The sequence below is a fragment of the Phyllostomus discolor genome, chromosome 10 (genome assembly GCF_004126475.2).
Source record: "Phyllostomus discolor isolate MPI-MPIP mPhyDis1 chromosome 10, mPhyDis1.pri.v3, whole genome shotgun sequence".
Lineage (NCBI taxonomy): Eukaryota > Metazoa > Chordata > Mammalia > Chiroptera > Phyllostomidae > Phyllostomus > Phyllostomus discolor.
The window spans coordinates 70,234,100-70,252,977 of NC_040912.2; the positions used below are offsets into that span (position 1 = coordinate 70,234,100).

Sequence of the window (18,878 nt, forward strand, 5' to 3'; positions counted from 1 at the left end):
AGCTTCAGCGAAGCTCTGGTGGTGGGTACTCGGGGGGTTATCCTCACCCCCAAATAGTTCATCCCTAAGTGATCCCCACCAGCCAAATGACTGAAACAGAGAGTCTAAGAAGGCCATCTCCCATCCTCTTCAAAGAACATTTTGAAAATCTGTGAGGTACTTGTGGTTGTCCCAATGACTGGGTGCACAGCTCGCATTAGATGAATAGGGGCTAGTGATAGAGACAATCTACTACACGAAGGACAGACCTGGGGCTTCAAACATCTTCTAGGACATCCACACAAGTGGAAAACAAACTTAAGATTATTTGAACCTAATACCAAGTCAAGTTTATATAAACACTAAATATTTTTCCATGGTTTTACTATATACACAATTTTTCATAAATAGAACCACTATAGAAATCCATGGATGACAGTGTTTTGTTTTAGCAGGAAATTTACCAATGATTATTTGATAGTTTCGAAAACCACATTGCTGGCCACAGTATTTGAGTCAACAATAGAATATACCTCTATCAGTCCTGGCTGGTGACACTCAGTGGACAGAGCTCCGGCCCATGAAGCAAAAGGTTACCCATTCAATTTCTGGTCAGGGCACATGCCTGGGTTGCAGGCCAGGGCATACAAGAGGCAACAGATCAGTGTATCTCTGGTGCATCAATGTTTCTCTCCCTCTCTCTCTCTCCCTCCCTTCCCCTCTCTTTAAAATCAGTGAGCTTGTCCTGAGGTGAGGGAAGGGAGGTAGAGAGGGGAGGGGAGGGGAGGGGAGGGGAGGGGAGGGGTCAGGAAGGACTGGTTCTAATGTAATTAAGAATAAGTGATTGAGTTAATGTCAAATCACTATGACTTTAAATGCTTACGTTTAAAAAATAATTGAATTTGCATACTAGTTCTCCAACATTAGTTTTTACTTACTTTCCTTGGAGATTTCAGTTGTAATCATTTACATATTTAAAAATTATTTCCTTCTACTCTCAAGACCTAAGAAGAATTCTCATCATTCCCTTATATCCCAGGGCCCCTAAGCCTTCAAGTAGAACTCCATCAGCCCAGTGGCAAATAGTCATTTCTCAGTCACAGAAAGAAGGAAGCTATCATGAGAAATCAGGTCATAGTTGATGTTACAGAGACATCTTCCTGGGAGGCAAAAAATGAGAAGACAGGGGATCAAGAAGATCAGCTTAACCACTACCCCACATTAATGGATTCTGCATTAGTACCAAATAACCAAAAGTAGTTTCCAAAAACTTTGTGTTTTTTTTTTTCACATTCTTCACAGAGAGGGCTACATCAAAGAATAGAAAGAGTTGAGACATTTATTCTTGGCTTCCTCCCTAGTTTCCAATGTGTCCTTGGCTAAACCATGTAAAACAAAAGGGCTTCAAATTCTCCACCTATGGACCTGGCATGTGTATAAATACGCACACACACACAAAAAAGGGTCTGGCACAAATAATGCCCCTTTTTATTGCAAAATCATAAGGATATAATACTGTAACATAATATCACACTCAAGCACACCATAAGACATTTTAGGTGAAATGTTCAAATTAAAACTATAAATTATTATACCCATATTATTACCCTACAAACTACACTCAAGCAGGACTTACTTCTGCACTTCTGCCAGTCTGTGCAGACATATATATATACACTTACACACACGCACATATATACATACCTTGACTGAAATCATGAAACAAGTATAATCAAAATAATAAAAGGTGATATCCTTTGGAGAGAAAAACAGAAGGAAGGAGACAGAAAATTGGAGCTTTGATATAAAGGATAATATTTTAAAATACACAGTAAACAATGCATGTGTGATATCCCTAAAAAGTGTCTGTGTTCCCTGGGGAATTATGCTATCATGCCAATGATGACATCTGACAAAGGAAAGATAATTTCACCCTTAAATTAAGCAGTCTGACAACACAGACTACAGAAGGTTTGACTTGAAATTCCACACTGTTCAGAACACAAAAAGCAAGAAAAAAGAGAGTCAGGTAATGAAGACACAGTAAAGAGGACCTGTGTGTACCATCAGATCTAAAGTGGGATGATGAGTCTACAAGATGAAAGGGCAGGTGGGGGTGGGGGGGTCATCAGACATCAAAGGTGAAAGTGAAAACGGGTCCAAGTCAAGTGTGATTTGGATGGCATTATGAGCAGAAAGGTCTGCTAAAAAGGTGAACAAGAACTTCAAAATGAGAACATTGTATCTGAAACTGTGATACTCGGTGGAGATGTGATCATTATTAAGTAAATCAGGAATCCAGTTTCCAGGCAACTGAGAAGTCAAGATAGAACAGGACTGAACACACGCCCAACACGAACTGGAGTCTATGGCCTCTGCTTGCGACCCCACTAGGAGAACTGGCCCTGCCTGAGGGATAAGGCTGAACCTACAAATTGGGGTTAAGTGTTATGAATACAAGAAAACTGGATGAGTCTTGACACAACCCAGACATAACTAAGTTGGATTTCACATTCATATGAAAATTCTTTTTCTAAAGTTAGTGGTAAACTTTTTCATAGTTTAAAACATATAAACTACTTGCCCTTTATTCTAAAAGAGATAAAGAATCTGATTTTCAACTGAACAAATCCCAGATTTCTAACAGATGAATCACCAAAAGGATATATATCTCCCACCACTTTATTACTAAGAGTTTTCTCAAAGAATATGTCATCATAATACAGATACAATCAAAGCTCTCCTCAATGGAAAAATTTTAAAATGTTGTTGGATATCAAATTTGTTGTTAAATTTGAGATATCTGTTAACTAAAATAAATCTGTTACTTTTTTGGTAATCTATAAATGTCTTCATAGTTACTTTTTTGGTAATCTCTAAGTCTCTTCACAGTTTTAATTTTAAATTTTAAGTAACATATTTGTATGTAAATTATAATTGACAAGCAGATGTCAGAATAAAACTTAGGACCAGAATTCAGCAGATAACTTTAACATGTTTACTCTGAGACCCTATAAAAATAAATAATCTTTGGACCTATGGTTCTGTCATTTCAAGATATTTATGTAAATAGTCTGCAGGATATATGGCAATGTAGAATATTAACAACATTTACTGTATATTGACCATGTTCCAGAACTGCTAATATGTTCATTCTATACATCTCTTTAAAAAGAGGAAGTTTAAAATAGGTATCACTGGATATCTGAAAATATATATTTTAGAAGGCTGGCACTCAAATACAGGATAAAAAGCAATATAGATTAAGTAGAAAATACCTCTTTTTGTATACATCTATAGTGATGTATCCTGTTGCATAGTGTGTGGCAAGGGACTCAGGTATAATGTATGTATTCAAGGGTTTATACAAAATCATACCAATTAAAGCAATGGAAATCTGGGGAGTCTGATGTTCCTAGACAGATCAACCATTCAAACTTAAAAGACAAAAAACTTTGTTTAAGGTAGTTTTAAGAGTGTGCAAAGCTAAGATATAAAGATAAACATGTAGCCTAAAGAAACAACATCTAAATGAAAAGATACAACAAAATTATTTTATTCTAAGGCTTGTTTGTTGCCAAGCCCATATGTGTATGTGTGTGTATAATATTGTATATTATATATGTTATATATTTTTCTAGTTTTTCTTATCATCTCATAAGCTCATAGCAGAGGCAAGAACAAGGTGCTTCTGAGAAATTTAAAACTTCAAATAAAGCTTTTCAATCACAGTTGTCTCACTGATATAACCTGAGCCAAATAAATATCCTCAATTATCTACCACAAATTCCAGAAATGAGGGAGACAAGGGGTTATCACCATCAATCAGAAGCAGGATAATGGTCACAAAAGACTTCAGGTGCAGAATAGCTATCTCATAAGTCTTTGGAGTGTGGCTGTGTGGCATCATTTATGGCATCCTTGAAGATGTGTGAGATATCACACATCACACATCTTCAAGGATCATCACATTCCATTCTAGTCCGAGATAGGTTTGTGTGCTGCATTGCAACTAAGTATTACCTTCCTAAAAGTCCCAATTTCTTTGCATGGCACTCAGGGACATCCACAATTTGACCTGTCCTCCCCAATGCCCATTTTACTGCAAATCTCACCAAGTTACAAAAAGTCCTCCCAACATACCTGCTATTCTCTGAACCAGTTTCCATTCTCTGAACCAGTTTCCTTTGTTAAAATCTTACTTATTCAAAATGTAGCTTAAATGCCACCATCTCCCTGGTGCCTTTCTAGCCACCCCAGTTAAAATTAACCCTCTTTCATAGATGTCCCTTGCTTTATTATTTTTCATTTTTACTGAAGAAGCCTCATGTTATATTTACAAATTATCTCCCCTGCAGGAGTCAAACACCAGGCCAGCTAACTGGAAGAAGGAAAAGGTATCTATCCCACTGTGGGCTTCAGCCAGAAACAGGCCTTTATGGAGAGGGATGTCTCAATTTTATTTTTTTTAAGTATATATTTTTAAGATTTTTATTTATTTTTTTATTTTTAGAGAGGGAAGAGAAGGAGACAGAGAGAGAGAGAGAGAGAGAAACATCAATGTGCGGTTGCTGGGGGTCATGGCCTGCAACCCAGGCATGTACCCTGACTGGGAATCGAACCTGCGACACTTTGGTTCACAGCCCATGCTCAATCCACTGAACTATGCCAGACGGGGCTGGATGTCTCAATTTTAAATGAAGTTTGGGGTTTGACCAGGGCCCAGGACTGAACATTGATTGCTGAAATGAAACCTTATGTGACTACAAGCAACAAAAGAATCTGATATACCATCCAGGAAAAATGACGGTACCTGAGATTCTATTCAAGGAGAAAGTTGTCTTATTTTTAAAGATTTTATTTATTTATTTTTAAAGAGAGGGAGAGAAACGTCGATGTGAGAGAAACATTGATTGGTTGCTTCTCACACACCCCCCAGCTGGGGACAAACCCGCAATCCAGGTGTGCACACTGACTAGCAATCGAACCTGTGACTATTCACTCTGGGGATGATGCCCAACTGACTGAGCCACACTGGTCAGGGCAGAAGTCTTTTAAAAATAATGAAGAAATGTTTGAAGGGACAGAGAAGACAACACAAAGTTGCATTATGACTGCATATCAACACAATGTTTAAAATAATATCACAGGAGAAAATGGCATATAGGCATAGCCCAAAAATTCAGGAGTAGGAAAATATGGTGTGTTCTAGCTGTAGAGATTGGATGATTAAGTTTTTTGAGATATTTACTGTAATGGAAGGTACTAAATGGCAAGCACTACATCTTACATATTCCACTTAGTCATTATTAAAATTAAAGTGCTGAGGATGTGCAAATAGTAAGTGATAAAGGTACTATAAAATCTAGTAAGCAAAGTTTATTCATCTCTAAGGAATAAAATGATATAAAACTGATTTAACAACCTTGTGCAAGAAAAAACTGCTTCATATGCTAGAAAGGTTGTATAGTAAATTGTATCCCAAAGCAAAAAGTGTAAATCGTTCTAATACCAAAAAAATTAGTGTAAATATTTTACAAATGTTGAGAACTTTGATGGGTATACTTTGTAAATCTCAAAAGTAAACTTTAGGTTGCATTTAGTTGGATACAAACGTACCTTAACATAGGAAATCTAAAGCCAAGAATGAGGTGTTTGAAAAACATCACCTAGGTTTTTACATGAACTATATATATTCATTGATTCAGTGCCAAAATTATTATAGAAATGAAGAAATTGTGATATAAGCTCCGAAATAGAAGACTATGTTGGTAACTCTCCAAATAGCCAAAAATTTGAAGGATGAGGCAGACTGGTTATTTATATCTTGGTAAGGAACAAAAAAGAGTGAATAAGCTGAACAGTCAAAACCGAGGTTCCAGGAAACAAAACAAAGATGATACTAGAGCTGATGTGATGTTAATTTTATGTGTCAGCTACACTGGGGCTACCAGATGCCCAGATAGCAGGGTATGTTTTTAAGGATGTTTCCCAAAGAGATTAGTATTTAACTCAGAGTAATGAGTGAAGATTGTCCTCACCAATGCTGGTAGGCATCATCCAATCCATTCAGGATCCAAATAGAACAAAATAGGTGGAGGAAGGGCAAACTTGCTCTTCACTTGCACTGGGATATCCATTTATCCTGCCTTTGGGCATTAGAGCTTTTGGTTCTTGGACCTTTGGACTCAGACTTATACTATGGGTCCCTTATTTCTCAGGTCTTTGGCCCAAGGCTGAATTGTGTCACCTAGCTTTCAGAGAGCAGACTTCTCGTCCTCCATAATTATGTGAGCCAATTTCTGTAATAAATCTCCTCTCCTCTCAAACTACACATACACATGCACATACCCAACTTGTTCTATCCCCCTGAAGAATCCTGATATAGCTACTGCTACTGATATAGTCAGCTGAAGCTCTTGCTTCCTGAGATGACCCTCAAGTTGGCATCCACTCCCTTCTAGCAGTACGCCATGCTATTCATGACCTTACAGCAATCCTTTACCAAAAACTGCTTAGTCTGGCCAGTAGCCATAACTGGGGTGCTTGTTCAATGCAAATTCCTGTGCCCCATACTGGGCTTGCTGACCCAGAACGCCTGGCAGCTGGCCCAGGAATGTGAATTTTAAAGGACTCCTTAGTCTTTAAAATGAATTCTACAGTTTGAGAACTGCTCTAAACACCTAAATTTAAGTCTATTTCTTCATTATTCCCCATATTCATTTTTTCTATTTTTCTTACCCCCACCTAAAGTCAAGTCATCTTCCATCACCATATATTTGGCCCCCCTTAACACTTTACCATAAGTAAAGGGGGTTTACCGCCCCAAACCCCTTCCCTCTGGCATCCACCATACTGTTGTCTGTGCACGTGAATTTCAGTTTTATATTCCACATGTGAGTGAAATATGGTTCTTAGCTTTCTGATTAACTGATTTATTTCATTTAGCATAATATTCTCATAATACCCATGTTGTCACAAATGTCAGTATTTCATTTTTTCTTATAGCTGAGTAGTATTCCACTGTGTATATGTACTGTTATCTTCTTTAGCCAATCATCAATCCAAGGACACTTTGGTCCCTTCCATGTCTTGGCCACCATATGCTGCAGTGAACATATGGTTACATATATCTTTGTGAATAAATGTGTTCAAGTAGATACCAAGTAGAGAAATTTTTCAAGTACATACCAAGAAGAAAAATTGCCAGGTCATCTGGTAACTATTCATTTTTTTAAGTAATTCTTTTTCATGTTTGTTATTTTTCAGTCCTACCCTGAAGATATATGTTTATTGATTTTAGAGAGAGGAAAAGAAGCAGGGAGGGAGGGAAAAGTGAGTGTGTGAGGGAGGGGGGAGAAAGGACGAGAGGGAAAGAGAGAGTGAGTGAGAGAGAAACACTGATGTGACAAGAAAAACATCTATCTGTTGCTGGATCTGTTGCCTTCAACACTCAGCCCAACCAAGGATGCAACCTGCAACCTAGCTATGTGCCCTAAGATTCAAACCCACAACCTTTTGGTATACAGGACAATGCTCCAACCAACTGAACCATCCAGCCAGAGCTCTAGCCCTAATTTTTTGAGGAACTGCCATACTGTTTTCCATAGTAGCTATACAAGTTTACATTCCAAGCAGCAGTGAATGAGGATTCCTTTTCCTCCACAGCCTCTCCAACACTTGTTATTACCTGTCTTGTTGGTAGTAGCCATTCTAACAGGTGTTAGGTAGGTAGTAACTCATTGCAGTTTCTTTTAATTACTTTATTTTTAAATTACAGTTTACATTCAATTTCATTTTGTTATTAGTTTCAGATGTACAGCACAGTGGTTAGAAAATCATGTACTTTACAGAGTGGCTCCAGCCCCCACCTTGCTCCCTGCTGCTTCAAGTACTCAGCTAGCCCTATATCTAATTTACCTTTTTTATTTTTACATTTTAATTTATTAGGTATATTTATTAAAATATTAGGGTAACACTTGTTAATAAAACCACCATACAGGTTTCAAGTGTATAACTCAATAAGAAATCATCTGCTTACTGCATTGTGTACTCACCACCCCAAAACAAGTTTTTTCCATCCCCATTTATCCCCCGTTTGCCCGCACCCACCTCTCCCCAACCTTCTTTACTTCTGGCTATCACCACAATGTTGTCCATGTTTATGTGTCATATATGTGTGTGTGTATTTATGTGTGTGTGTATGTATCTGTGTGTGTGTGTGTGTGTGTGTGTGTGTATACATCTATTCTTAATTCCTCCACTCGTTTTCCCCTGGCTCCTCAAACACCCTACCCTCTCACAGCTGTCACTCTGTTGACAGCTCTGTATCTATGCTTCTGTTTCTATTTTGTTAAATTTCTGTGATTAGATTTCACATGAAAGTTAGACCATATGATATTTGTCTTTCTCTGACTGACTGCTTTCACTTAGCGTAATACAGGTTCACTTAGCAGGTTCATCCATGCTATTACAAAAGGTAAGATTTCCTTCTGTTTTACAACCAAGTAGTATTCCATAAAGTAAATGTACCACAGGGTTTTTTATAATCCACTCATCTACTTATTGGCACTGGGCTATTACCAGATCTTAGCTACAGTAAATAATGCTGCAACAGAGGGGTGCACATAGTCTTTTGAATTAGTGTGTTGGGTTTCTTTGTATATATTCCCAGAAGTGGATCAATGAGTCAAAAGGTACTTCCATTTTTAATTATTTGATGGACCTCAGTACTGTTTTCCACAGTGGCTGCACCAGTCTGCATTTTACCAAAAATTCAAAGAACTAATATCTATCCTTCTCAAACTATTCCAAAAAATCCAAGAGAAGGGAAGATTTCCAAGCTCATTTTACAAGGCCAGCATAATTCTAATTCTAAAACCTGATAAAGGTGCTACAAAGAAAGAAAATTATAGGCCAATATCTCTGATGAACAGATGCTAAAATCCTCAAAAAAATATTCGTAAACTGGACCTAGCAATACATTAAAAAGATCATAAACCATGATCAAATGGAATTTATTCCAGAGCTGCAAGGTCAGTACAATATTTGCAAATCAATGATGTGATACATCACATACACAAAATAAAGGATAAAAATCACATGATCATGATAATAGATACGGAAAAAGCAATCAATAAAATCCAGCACCTATTTATGATAAAAACTCACAGTAAAGTGGGAATAGAGGGATCTTACTACGACAGAAAAAAGACCATATATGATAAACTCACAGCCAATATCATACTCAACGGGCAAAAACTACAAGCATTTCTCTAAGATCAGGATCAAGACAGGGACGACTGTTTTCACCATTCTTATTCAACATAGTATTGGAACTTCTAGAAGTTCTAGACACAGCAACCAGAGGCATCCAATTTGGAAAGGAGGAAATAAAACTGTCTGTATGTACAGATGACATATTTGGTGGAGCCCTAAAGACTCTGCCAAGAAAAATACTAGAACTGATAAATTCAGTAAATTAGCAGGATAAAACATTAATATTCAGAAATGCGTGGCATTTTACACATCAATAATGAAGTACCAGAAAGAAAAATATGAAAACAATCCCACTTACTACTGCAGAAAAAAAAAGTTACTTAGGAATAAATTTTGAGGATGGAGGTAAAAAAACTATGGTCAGAAAATTTTAGAATACGGAAGAAATTGCAGAAGATACAATTAAGTGGAAGCACATACCAAGTTCATGGATTGGAAGATTTAACACAATTAAAATGTCCATACAACCCAAAGTAATCTATAGATTCAACACAATTCCTATGAAAATGCAATGATCTTCTATTTCTTAGCTAAGTCCCTTTAACATTTCATATGATAAGGGCTTGGTGATGATGAACTCCTTTAACTTGACCTTATCTGGAAAGCACTTTATCTACTCTTCGATTCTAAATGAAAGCTTTGCTGGATAGCGTAATCTTGAATGTAGGTCCTTGCTTTTCATAACTTCAAATACCTCTTTTCAGCCCCTTCTTCCCTGTAAGGTTTCTTTTGAGAAATCAGCTGGTAGCCTTACAGGAACTCCTTTGTAGGTAACTCTCTCCTTTCCTCTTGCTGCTTCTAGGATTCTCTCCTTCATTTTTACCTTGGCTAATGTAATTATGATGTGCCTTGGTATGTTCCTCCTTGGATGCAACTTCTTTGGGGCTCAGAGCTTCCTGGACTTCCTGGGAGTCTATTTCCTTTGCCAGATTGGGGAAGTTCTCCTTCATTATTGGTTAAAATAAGTTTTCAATTACTTGCTCTTCTTCTCCTTCTGGCACCCCTATGATTCGGATGTTGGAGCGCTTAAAGTTGTCCCAGAGGTTCCTCAGCCTCTCTTCATTTCTTTGAATTCTTGTTTCTTTATTCTGTTTTGGCTGAATGTTTATGTCTTCCTTCTGTTTCACATCATTGCTTTGAATCCTGGTTTCTTTCCCATCACTGTTGGTTCCCTGTATATTTTTCTTTATTTCCTGTTGTATAGCCTTCACTTCTTCCTTTATTTTATGTCCATATGCAATCAATTCTGTGAGCATCCTGACTACCAGTGTTTTGAACTCTGCATCTGATAGGTTGGCTATCTTCTCATCACTTAGTTCCTTTTCTGGAGCTTTGATCTGTTTTCATTCGGGCCATACTTCTTCGTATCAGTGCACCTGTTACATTGTAAGGGGTGGAGCCTTAGGTATTCACCAGGGTGGGGCAACTCACTTTACTGTGTTGTGGTGCTGTATGAGGGGGAGGGGTCTGAGAGGGAACAATGCTGCTTGCTCAGCTCTCCTCCTGCTTTCAGTCACTTTCCCCACTACGCACAAGTAAACTAGGCCCTTCTAGTGCCAATGCCCAGGTGAGTGGGTTGGTACATGTTCTAGGACCCTGTGGGTACCTCCAACAGACTCTCCTGTGAGACTGGCAGTTTCTTCCACGGCCACAACTCTCACAGCTTTTTACAGCCAGAGGTTTTGAGGCTTTACCTCCCCATGCTGGAACTCCAGGTTGTGCAGTCTGTCTTGCTCCCCAGCTGTTCCTCCTGGTTTATACGCATGCAAGTATGGGAGCATCAGTTCACAGCCACTGCCTTGCTCTCCTGATCTGCCAGCCACTGATTTGCCATACATCCTTGCTGCCCCCACTGCCCATCTCCACCCCTCCTACCAGTCTGGTTGAATGTTTCTTCTTTAACTCCTTGGTTGTCAGACTTTCATACAGTTCGATTTTCTGGCAGTTCTGGTTGTTTTTTGTTTTTAAATTCATTGTTGTCTTTTGGGTTGTGCAAGGAAGCAAAGCGTATCTACCTATGCTACTATCTTGGCTGGAAGTCTAGGGTTTTCTATATAAAGAATCATGTCATCTGCAAAAAGTGACACTTTTACTTCTTCATTCCCAATTTGGATGTTTATTTCTTTCTCTTACTTGATTGCTCTGGCTAGGACTTCCTTAGAGGAAAAGCTTATAGCTTTCCACCATTGAGCATTATTAGCTGAGTGTTTTTTATATATGACCTTTATAATGTTGAGGTACTTTCCTTCTATACCTATTTTATTATTTTAATGATAAATGGATGTTGTACCTTATCAAATTTTTTTCTGCATCATTGATCAGTTTATATGATTTTGAAACTTCATTTTGTTAACGTGATATATTGTACTGATTGATTTGCTTCTGTTGAGCCATCCTTGTACCCCTGGAATAAACTCCATTTGATTGTGATGCATTAATTTTTTAACTGTATTATTGTATTTGACATGCTAGTATTTTGTTTAGGATTTTTTCATCTGTATTCATCAGAGAGATTGGTGTGTAGTTTTCTTTTTTTGTGTTATCCTTGCCAGGTTTTGGTATCAGGGTTATGTTGGCCTCATAAAAAGTGTTAGAAAATATTGTCTCTTCTTCAATTTTTTGGAAGAGTTTGAAAAGAGATATCAAATCTTCTTTTAATGTTTGGTAGAACTCACTAGTGAAGCCATCTGGTCCTGGACATTTATTTTTGGGGAGGTTTCTGGTGGTTGTTTCAATTTCTTGACTGTTAATGGATCTATTTAGATTTTCCAACAACTTCATGATTCTGTCTAAGAAGGTTATATATTTCTAGAAACTTATCCATTTCTTCTAGATTATTGAATTTAGTAGCACAGAGTCTTTCATAATATTCTAGTATGATTCTTTGTATTTCTGTGATGTCTGTGTTAACTTCTCTTTCATTTCTAATTTTGTTTATGAGTCTTTTCTCTTTTTTTTCCTTAGTGAGTCAAGCCAGGGGTTTCTCAATTTCATTAATCTTTTTGAAGAACCAGCTCTTTGTTGAATTAATTTTTACTATAGTCTTTTTGTTCTCTATTTCATTCAATTCTGCTCTAATTTTTATTATTTCCTTTCTTCTCCTGACTTTGGGCTGCTTTTGTTCTTTTTCTAGGTTCGTTAAGTTCTAACACTAGGTTATTTACTTGAAATTTTTCTTGTTTCTTGAGGTAGGTCTTATATTATAGTTCAATACTTACTTCTTACCCAAAGTCTTCCATGAAACTCCTTTTCACTCTGATATGTCTTACTTTCTTTAATAAGTATATATGCAGCTTTTTGTTTTCCCACTCTATTATACTTATTGTTCTTATATCATTCCAATTGTTTGAGTAAAAACAGCCTTTGCTATACCTACTTGACTGTTTGGGTTTTTGGGTTTTTTTTTTTATTTAACCATTGACAACAGCCCTATAGAACAGATACTATCCTTATGCCAATTTAATACATGGGAAAACTGAGATTTTTCAAAAGTAATTTTGCTTAAGCTCACACTGCTAGAAATTAATAAAGTTACTACTCAAATTCAGCTAATCAGTTATTGTTAACTGCTATTTATTTAAACTTTAATCTCAAATAAATTTTGTTTCAGAATATAGAGAGGGAGCAAGAAGACATGTTCCTGACATACAACAGGAGAGTGGTAAATGGATTAAGTACTGATTAATGATAATTATTTAAAGCAATCTAGCAAATTAATAAAAAAACATACTTGATAATAGAAAATAACTATTATTATAGAGCAACTACATAGTAATTTTCCAGGATTGGAGGTCTGAACCTTCTATCTAATGAAATTATCCCATTAGAATAGTCTGTATTTGCCTATAGCTAACCTCTTTGTAGTTTTTACATCTTTCCCTGACAAAAGCAATGTCCTTACTCTAAGCCCAGTGACAAGTATGACTAAGAGAAGTCCCCCAGAGGCAGTGTTCCAGGTAAACAAGCTTTTCCTCAGAGACAAAGCCCTCAGAACAGAGTCACTGCTGGCACATGAGGTCCAGGGAATCTGAATCTGTCCTCAATTTACATGGAAAGAGAAGTCTCCCCTAAATCTGGCAAACACCTATGCTACCTCACAGAAAAGAGACCATTTATCAATTTTCACCATAAATGAGCCAGGGCTCACAAAGGCTCTAATGTTTTCAAGATCAAATGCCAGAAAGTGACAGAACTGACTCAAACAGATTCCATGGCCTCTAGAGGTCTTTCACAACCCCCCAGCCCCTGCTACATTTTGTTTCACTGGCATTCAGAGGTCATTGCAAGTTAAAATAAATACTTCCAAGTTAGTGGACCATACTGGTACTTTGCATCTGTGTATGAAATGCAATGCTGTGGCTTCCCTCATCTCCAAGTTTCAGGTACCAAGGCAACCAGCAGATTCAAGCAACTCACACTAGATAAACTCAGAAGCAGTATAAGGTAAGAAAGGGACAAACTACATCTAGGAATCCTAGAGATTTACACACAAAAGCTATTGAAGGGAAGGGTTTTTTTCCCCACTCTAAAATATGCCTCTTTGGCATAAGGATTATCTTGCACTGATTATTTTTTAAAAATAGCAGACATAGGAAAATCTCTGAAAACTAAACAGAAGTTATCCTTCTGAAAGAGGCATTTACATTTGGAAAGGAAATCTGCATTTGAAAGGGTGTCTACCCCTCTGCACCAAAAAGAGGAAATTACTATATCTCTAGAAAATCTTATTAATAAAGAAGGCAACTGACTTAAGTCTCAGACTTTTTACCGTGCCTGGCTAGATAACTTTCCATGACTGCCACCACCACTAACACACACACACACACACACACACACACACAGCCCTTTTGTCCTTAGCTGGAGATGGTATTGAAAGTGGAGGTTGGGGCCATTTCAGGGAGTTACTCAGTTTTCCTGGGTCTTGCCATGTATACAGGAGGTATACATGATATTAAACTTGTTTTCCTCCTGTTAATCTATATTTTATTACAAAGAGAGTCTTAGCCAAGAAACTAGAAAAAAATTGCTTTTCCTCCCCTACACTATCTTTCTGAGGACTTAGCAAGGAAAAACACCTTCAGAAGTATCTTGAAACAGTTCTTCATACTCTATCATGAGATGCAATGAAAGAGCATAGAACCTGCTTTCATAAATCTCAGGCAGGTTAACAGATAATTACGAAAACTTTCAGCCTTCTGCATATACAGTTTTCATTTGAAGGCTAAGAAAGAAATTCTGCCTTAACTAGTCTCCTTATCAAACTATTAGAGATAACTCTGAAATTCACATTTGTACCGGTGATTTATAAGCATGTGAGCTGCCCACAATTTTTTGTAAACATAAATTTAATTTTTCATGCTTACCAAAATTTTATAAAGCTCCATTTACAACAAATGTCAGCACATTCTGAAGTTCTCCTCAATCTGTAAAATATCTGGGAAAATTATTTTTTCACAATATTTAATCTGTTCAGTCAAAAATCATCTAGAAATTTTAATTTGCATTTTGCCAAAACTTTTAAAATAATTTATTGTTCAATTACATTTAACACACAATATTATACTACTTTCAGGTATACACCCCAGTAATTAGACATTATATAACTAAGTAATCATCCCAATAAATCTCATACTAATTTGACCTTATACATAGCTATTAAAGTATTATTGACTATATTCCCTATGCTGTATTTTACATCCCCATGACTATTCAGTTACTACCAATTTGTACTTCTTAATTCCTTCACCTTTTTTACCCAATGCCCCAAAAACCCTCCCATCTGGCAACCATCAAAATGTTCTATGAATCAATGAGTCTGTTTCTGTTCTGCTTGTTTTTTACATTCAAATGTTGACAGATATTTATTGCCATTTTATGGTTCATGTTTCTGATCCTTTTTTTTCTCCTTTTCAAAGATGACTCTTTAACATTTCATTTAATACTAGATTGGTGGTGATGAACTCCTTTCACTTTGTCTTGTTAGGGAAGCTCTTTATCTCTCCTTCAATTGTAAATGATTGCTTTGTCATCTATGGCCATACAATCCTGAACCCACTCAATCTCCTCTGATCTAAATAATAGTTTTGCTGGGTAATCTTGGTTTCCGGTCACTGCTTTTCATCACTTTGAATATTTCTTGCTAATCCCTTGTGACCTTCAAAGTTTCTGTTGAGAAATCAGCTGACAATTTTATGGGAACTCCCTTGAAGGCAACTAATTGCTTTACTCTTGCTGCTTTTAAGATTCTATTTGTTTTTTTTTAAGATTTTATTTATTTATTTATTTATTTTTAGAGAGAGGGGAAGGAACAGAGAAAGAGGGAAAGAAACATCAATGGATGGTTGCCTCATGCATGCCCCCTCCTGGAGACCTGGCTTGCAACCAAAGAATGTGTCCTGACTGGAAATCAAACTGGCAACACTTTGGTTCATAGGCCAGCACTCACTCTACTGAACCACACCAGCCAGGGCAGATTCTATTTGTTTTTAACCTCTTGCATTTTAATTATGATGTGTCTTTGTCTAAGACTCTTTGGGTTCATCTTGTTTGGGACTCTCTGTGCTTCCTGGATGTCTATTGCTTTTGCCAGGTTAGGAAAGTTTTCTGTCATTTTATTTTTAAACAGATTTTCAATTTCTTGCCCTCTTCCTTCTTCTGGTACCCTCATGATGCAAACATTGGTACACTTGTAGTTGTCCCAGAGGCTCCTTACACTATCCTCACTTTTAATTTTTTTTCTTCTTTCTGTTGTGATTGGCTGTTTTCTGCTTCATTACATTCCAAATTGCTGTTTTGATTCTTGGCTTCATCTACTCTACTGCTTATTCCCTATAAATTAACCTTCATTTCAGTTAGTATATCCTTCATTTCTGACTGGTTCTTTTTATGGATTCCATGTCCTATTTTGTGATGTTGCAGTTCTAAGTTCTTCTGCTCTTCCCCTAAGTTTATTGAGTATACTTATAACTAGTGTTTTCAACGCTACATCTAGATTATAAATATAACTAAACAAAATGGAGACAACCATAGTGTTGTTCTGTTCCTTCATTTGGGACATATTTCTTTGTCTCCTCATTTTGGCAGCCTCCTGTGTTTGTGTCTATGTATTAGGTAGAGCTGCCATGTCTCCTAGGCTTGACAGAGTGGCCTAATGCAATAGGTACCCTGTATGGTCCACTGGCACAGCCTTCCTATTTGCCCACATTGCACACTCCAGGCATGCCCCCCATGTGAACTTTGTATATTCTCCTGTTGTAGTTGAGCCTTGATTGCTATTGGCATGTCAATGAAAGGGATTTACCCCTAAGCCAACCAGCTCCAAGGACTGGCTGTGAACACAATGGAGGGTCAGCTGTGCAGAGGCCCAGTCCACAGAGCAGGAATTACTTCAGCAGGGCTCTGATGCCTGCTGACTCTGCCCCTTGAGTGTGTCACTTTTGGAGGTGGCTGGGAGATACTTCAATGTAGTCTGAAGGTGTCCACTGCGTGTGTTACCTCTGTGGCCTCCCAGGAGGTGCAGGCTGAAGCCAGCCATCCCCTGTGTTCTGTCCATGGCCACCTGGCATGAGCTACAAAGCCATCTGAAGATGGCTGCTACTTGTGCTGTCCTTAAAGGTGCCCAGGAACCAAGACTGGTTTCCACTAGTGCCAGGCCTAGGGCCACTTAGTAAGTGGTACAAGGCACACAGAGGCACATGGAGGCCAGATGCTGCTTGTTTGAGAGATTTTAAGAAAGTCTAAAACGTGAGCCAAGACAAGCCATTCATATGGAAAAGCCACTGGAGACATCTTGGATGGGCCCAAAAGATTCTCAGAGAATCTCCAGAGTGGGGTGAACAGTCATAGCCAGGTTGATCAAGACTCAGATATGGTGCCCACCTGGCTGCTCTGTGCAAGGAGTGCTCAGGAAAGGAACACTGGCCTCTGCTAGCACTTCTGTTTGGGAGAAAGCTTCCCCTCCAGTTTTCACAATGATGCCAGACACTTCAGTTCCTCCAATATGCCTCTAATGCTTTTCAAGATACTGCCCCAGTGGCTAGAGCTTAAAGTGAGTAAGTAAAGTGAGTAAGTCCATGTGTGAGCCACTTAAAAGGAACTTCCTGGGACTCCAGAAGCTTCTGTCTTCCTTAGCCTCAATCCCCACTGCTTTTTATAGCCTGAAGTAATGGGGACTTCTCTTTCTGGCACTGGAAGCTTAGACTGGGGAGCTGGTGTGAGGCTGGGACCCCTCACTCCCCAGGGTAGACCTCCGCAGCTGAGATATCCCTCCTGATTTTTATCTGCCACACGTGGGTGTGGGGCCAGCTTGTTCTGCATCTCCACCCCTCCTACAAGTTTTGATGTGGCTGCTTCTTTTTATCTTTAGTTGTAGGACTTCTGTTCAGCTAGATTTCAGGCAATTCTGAATGATGGTTATTCTGCAGTTTAGTTGTATTTTTGATGTGGTTGTGGGATGATTTCAGCACCATAAATACCTAGACTGTCATCTCGACTGGAAGCTCCCAAACATTTTAAAATATATTTATAGCATAGATGAATTCTGACAGTTTGACTATTTGTACTTTGGACATTTGGAATGTCATTGCTGTAGATTTCCAGGGAAATCTGATGCAGACACTGGCCTGCAGTGTCTGCGTCATTTTGGATGAAATGAGACATTCACACAGACTACTGAGTCCAGTGGAGGAAAAGGGACAACATGGCTTTTCTCTCGAGGGGAGCAAGAGCCTCAGCCTCCACCATGACAGGCCTTTATTTCTCTTCTCTGCCCATTACATGAATGGTCCTCATTTACTATGCACAGGTTTGCTTTACGTAGTTACCTTTTACAGAAAACAAAGGAGCCAATGCCACTAATCACATCACAGTAGAGGGATATTTGCAAATGAAAAGGCAAAATTGGTTGAACAGGTTACACTCATCCTTGAAAGGTTTAGCATGGATTTTAGGAAGTTACTTTGCAGTAAATGTCCTCAATTCAGGGTGAGGGAGTTTTAGCAAAAAGCAAGACTCATAGCAGCCTAGGCACATTGCATTGCAGGCCTGATTCCCCATGGGAGAACCTATCTGTGGGTGTGGGTCCTGTGCATCTCCGAGTGGGAGCTAGGCCCACACCAGGCAGAACGGTCTCCTACAGAAATTCCCTGATAATCTCAGAATTCATGAACTCTAGAACTCCTCACTCTTTATTTGCCTTCCCCAGCCACCAGCAAAGTCTTTGTCACTTACTCACAATTCCCAAGCAAAATGAAAATTGTCTGCCAATATAGGAATATCTACTCAATTTAACAAAGTCTTATTAAGCATTTTGTTTACCACTGTAGGTAGCTGCTGTGGCTGATATAAAAAGCATTTGACTGAGTCTGCCTGAAGAAATTTTCAATTCAAAAAGCTAATAAATATCAGCAGAAGCTCTAACAATAGCTAGTAAAGACACAGTTTATTAGATTCCCCCCCTTCACCTTGGCAACATTCTTATTTGGCCAAAAGCATACTGTAGCTAGTGGCTCCTTTGCTGCCACCTGAGCACTTCTGTTCTCACTAGGGCGAGTTATGTTGTATATCTACAATGAGACAGTCGTGTTTCTCAACTCAGTCATGTCAGTTTTACTTATTAAATT

At 38.2% G+C, this 18,878-nt stretch overlaps 1 protein-coding gene and 1 long non-coding RNA gene across 2 annotated transcripts in view; one reads left to right on the top strand and one right to left on the bottom strand.

Annotated features, from left to right (window-relative positions):
* The window catches only part of CADPS2 (calcium dependent secretion activator 2), a 575,914-nt gene that overhangs the window by 515,881 nt on the left and 41,155 nt on the right, over positions 1-18,878 (bottom strand).
* On the top strand, positions 1,471-18,574 carry LOC118497165. Its single transcript, XR_004899704.1, has 4 exons — positions 1,471-1,631; positions 6,611-6,619; positions 16,889-16,892; positions 18,562-18,574. It is a non-coding gene; the product is annotated as an uncharacterized LOC118497165 (long non-coding RNA).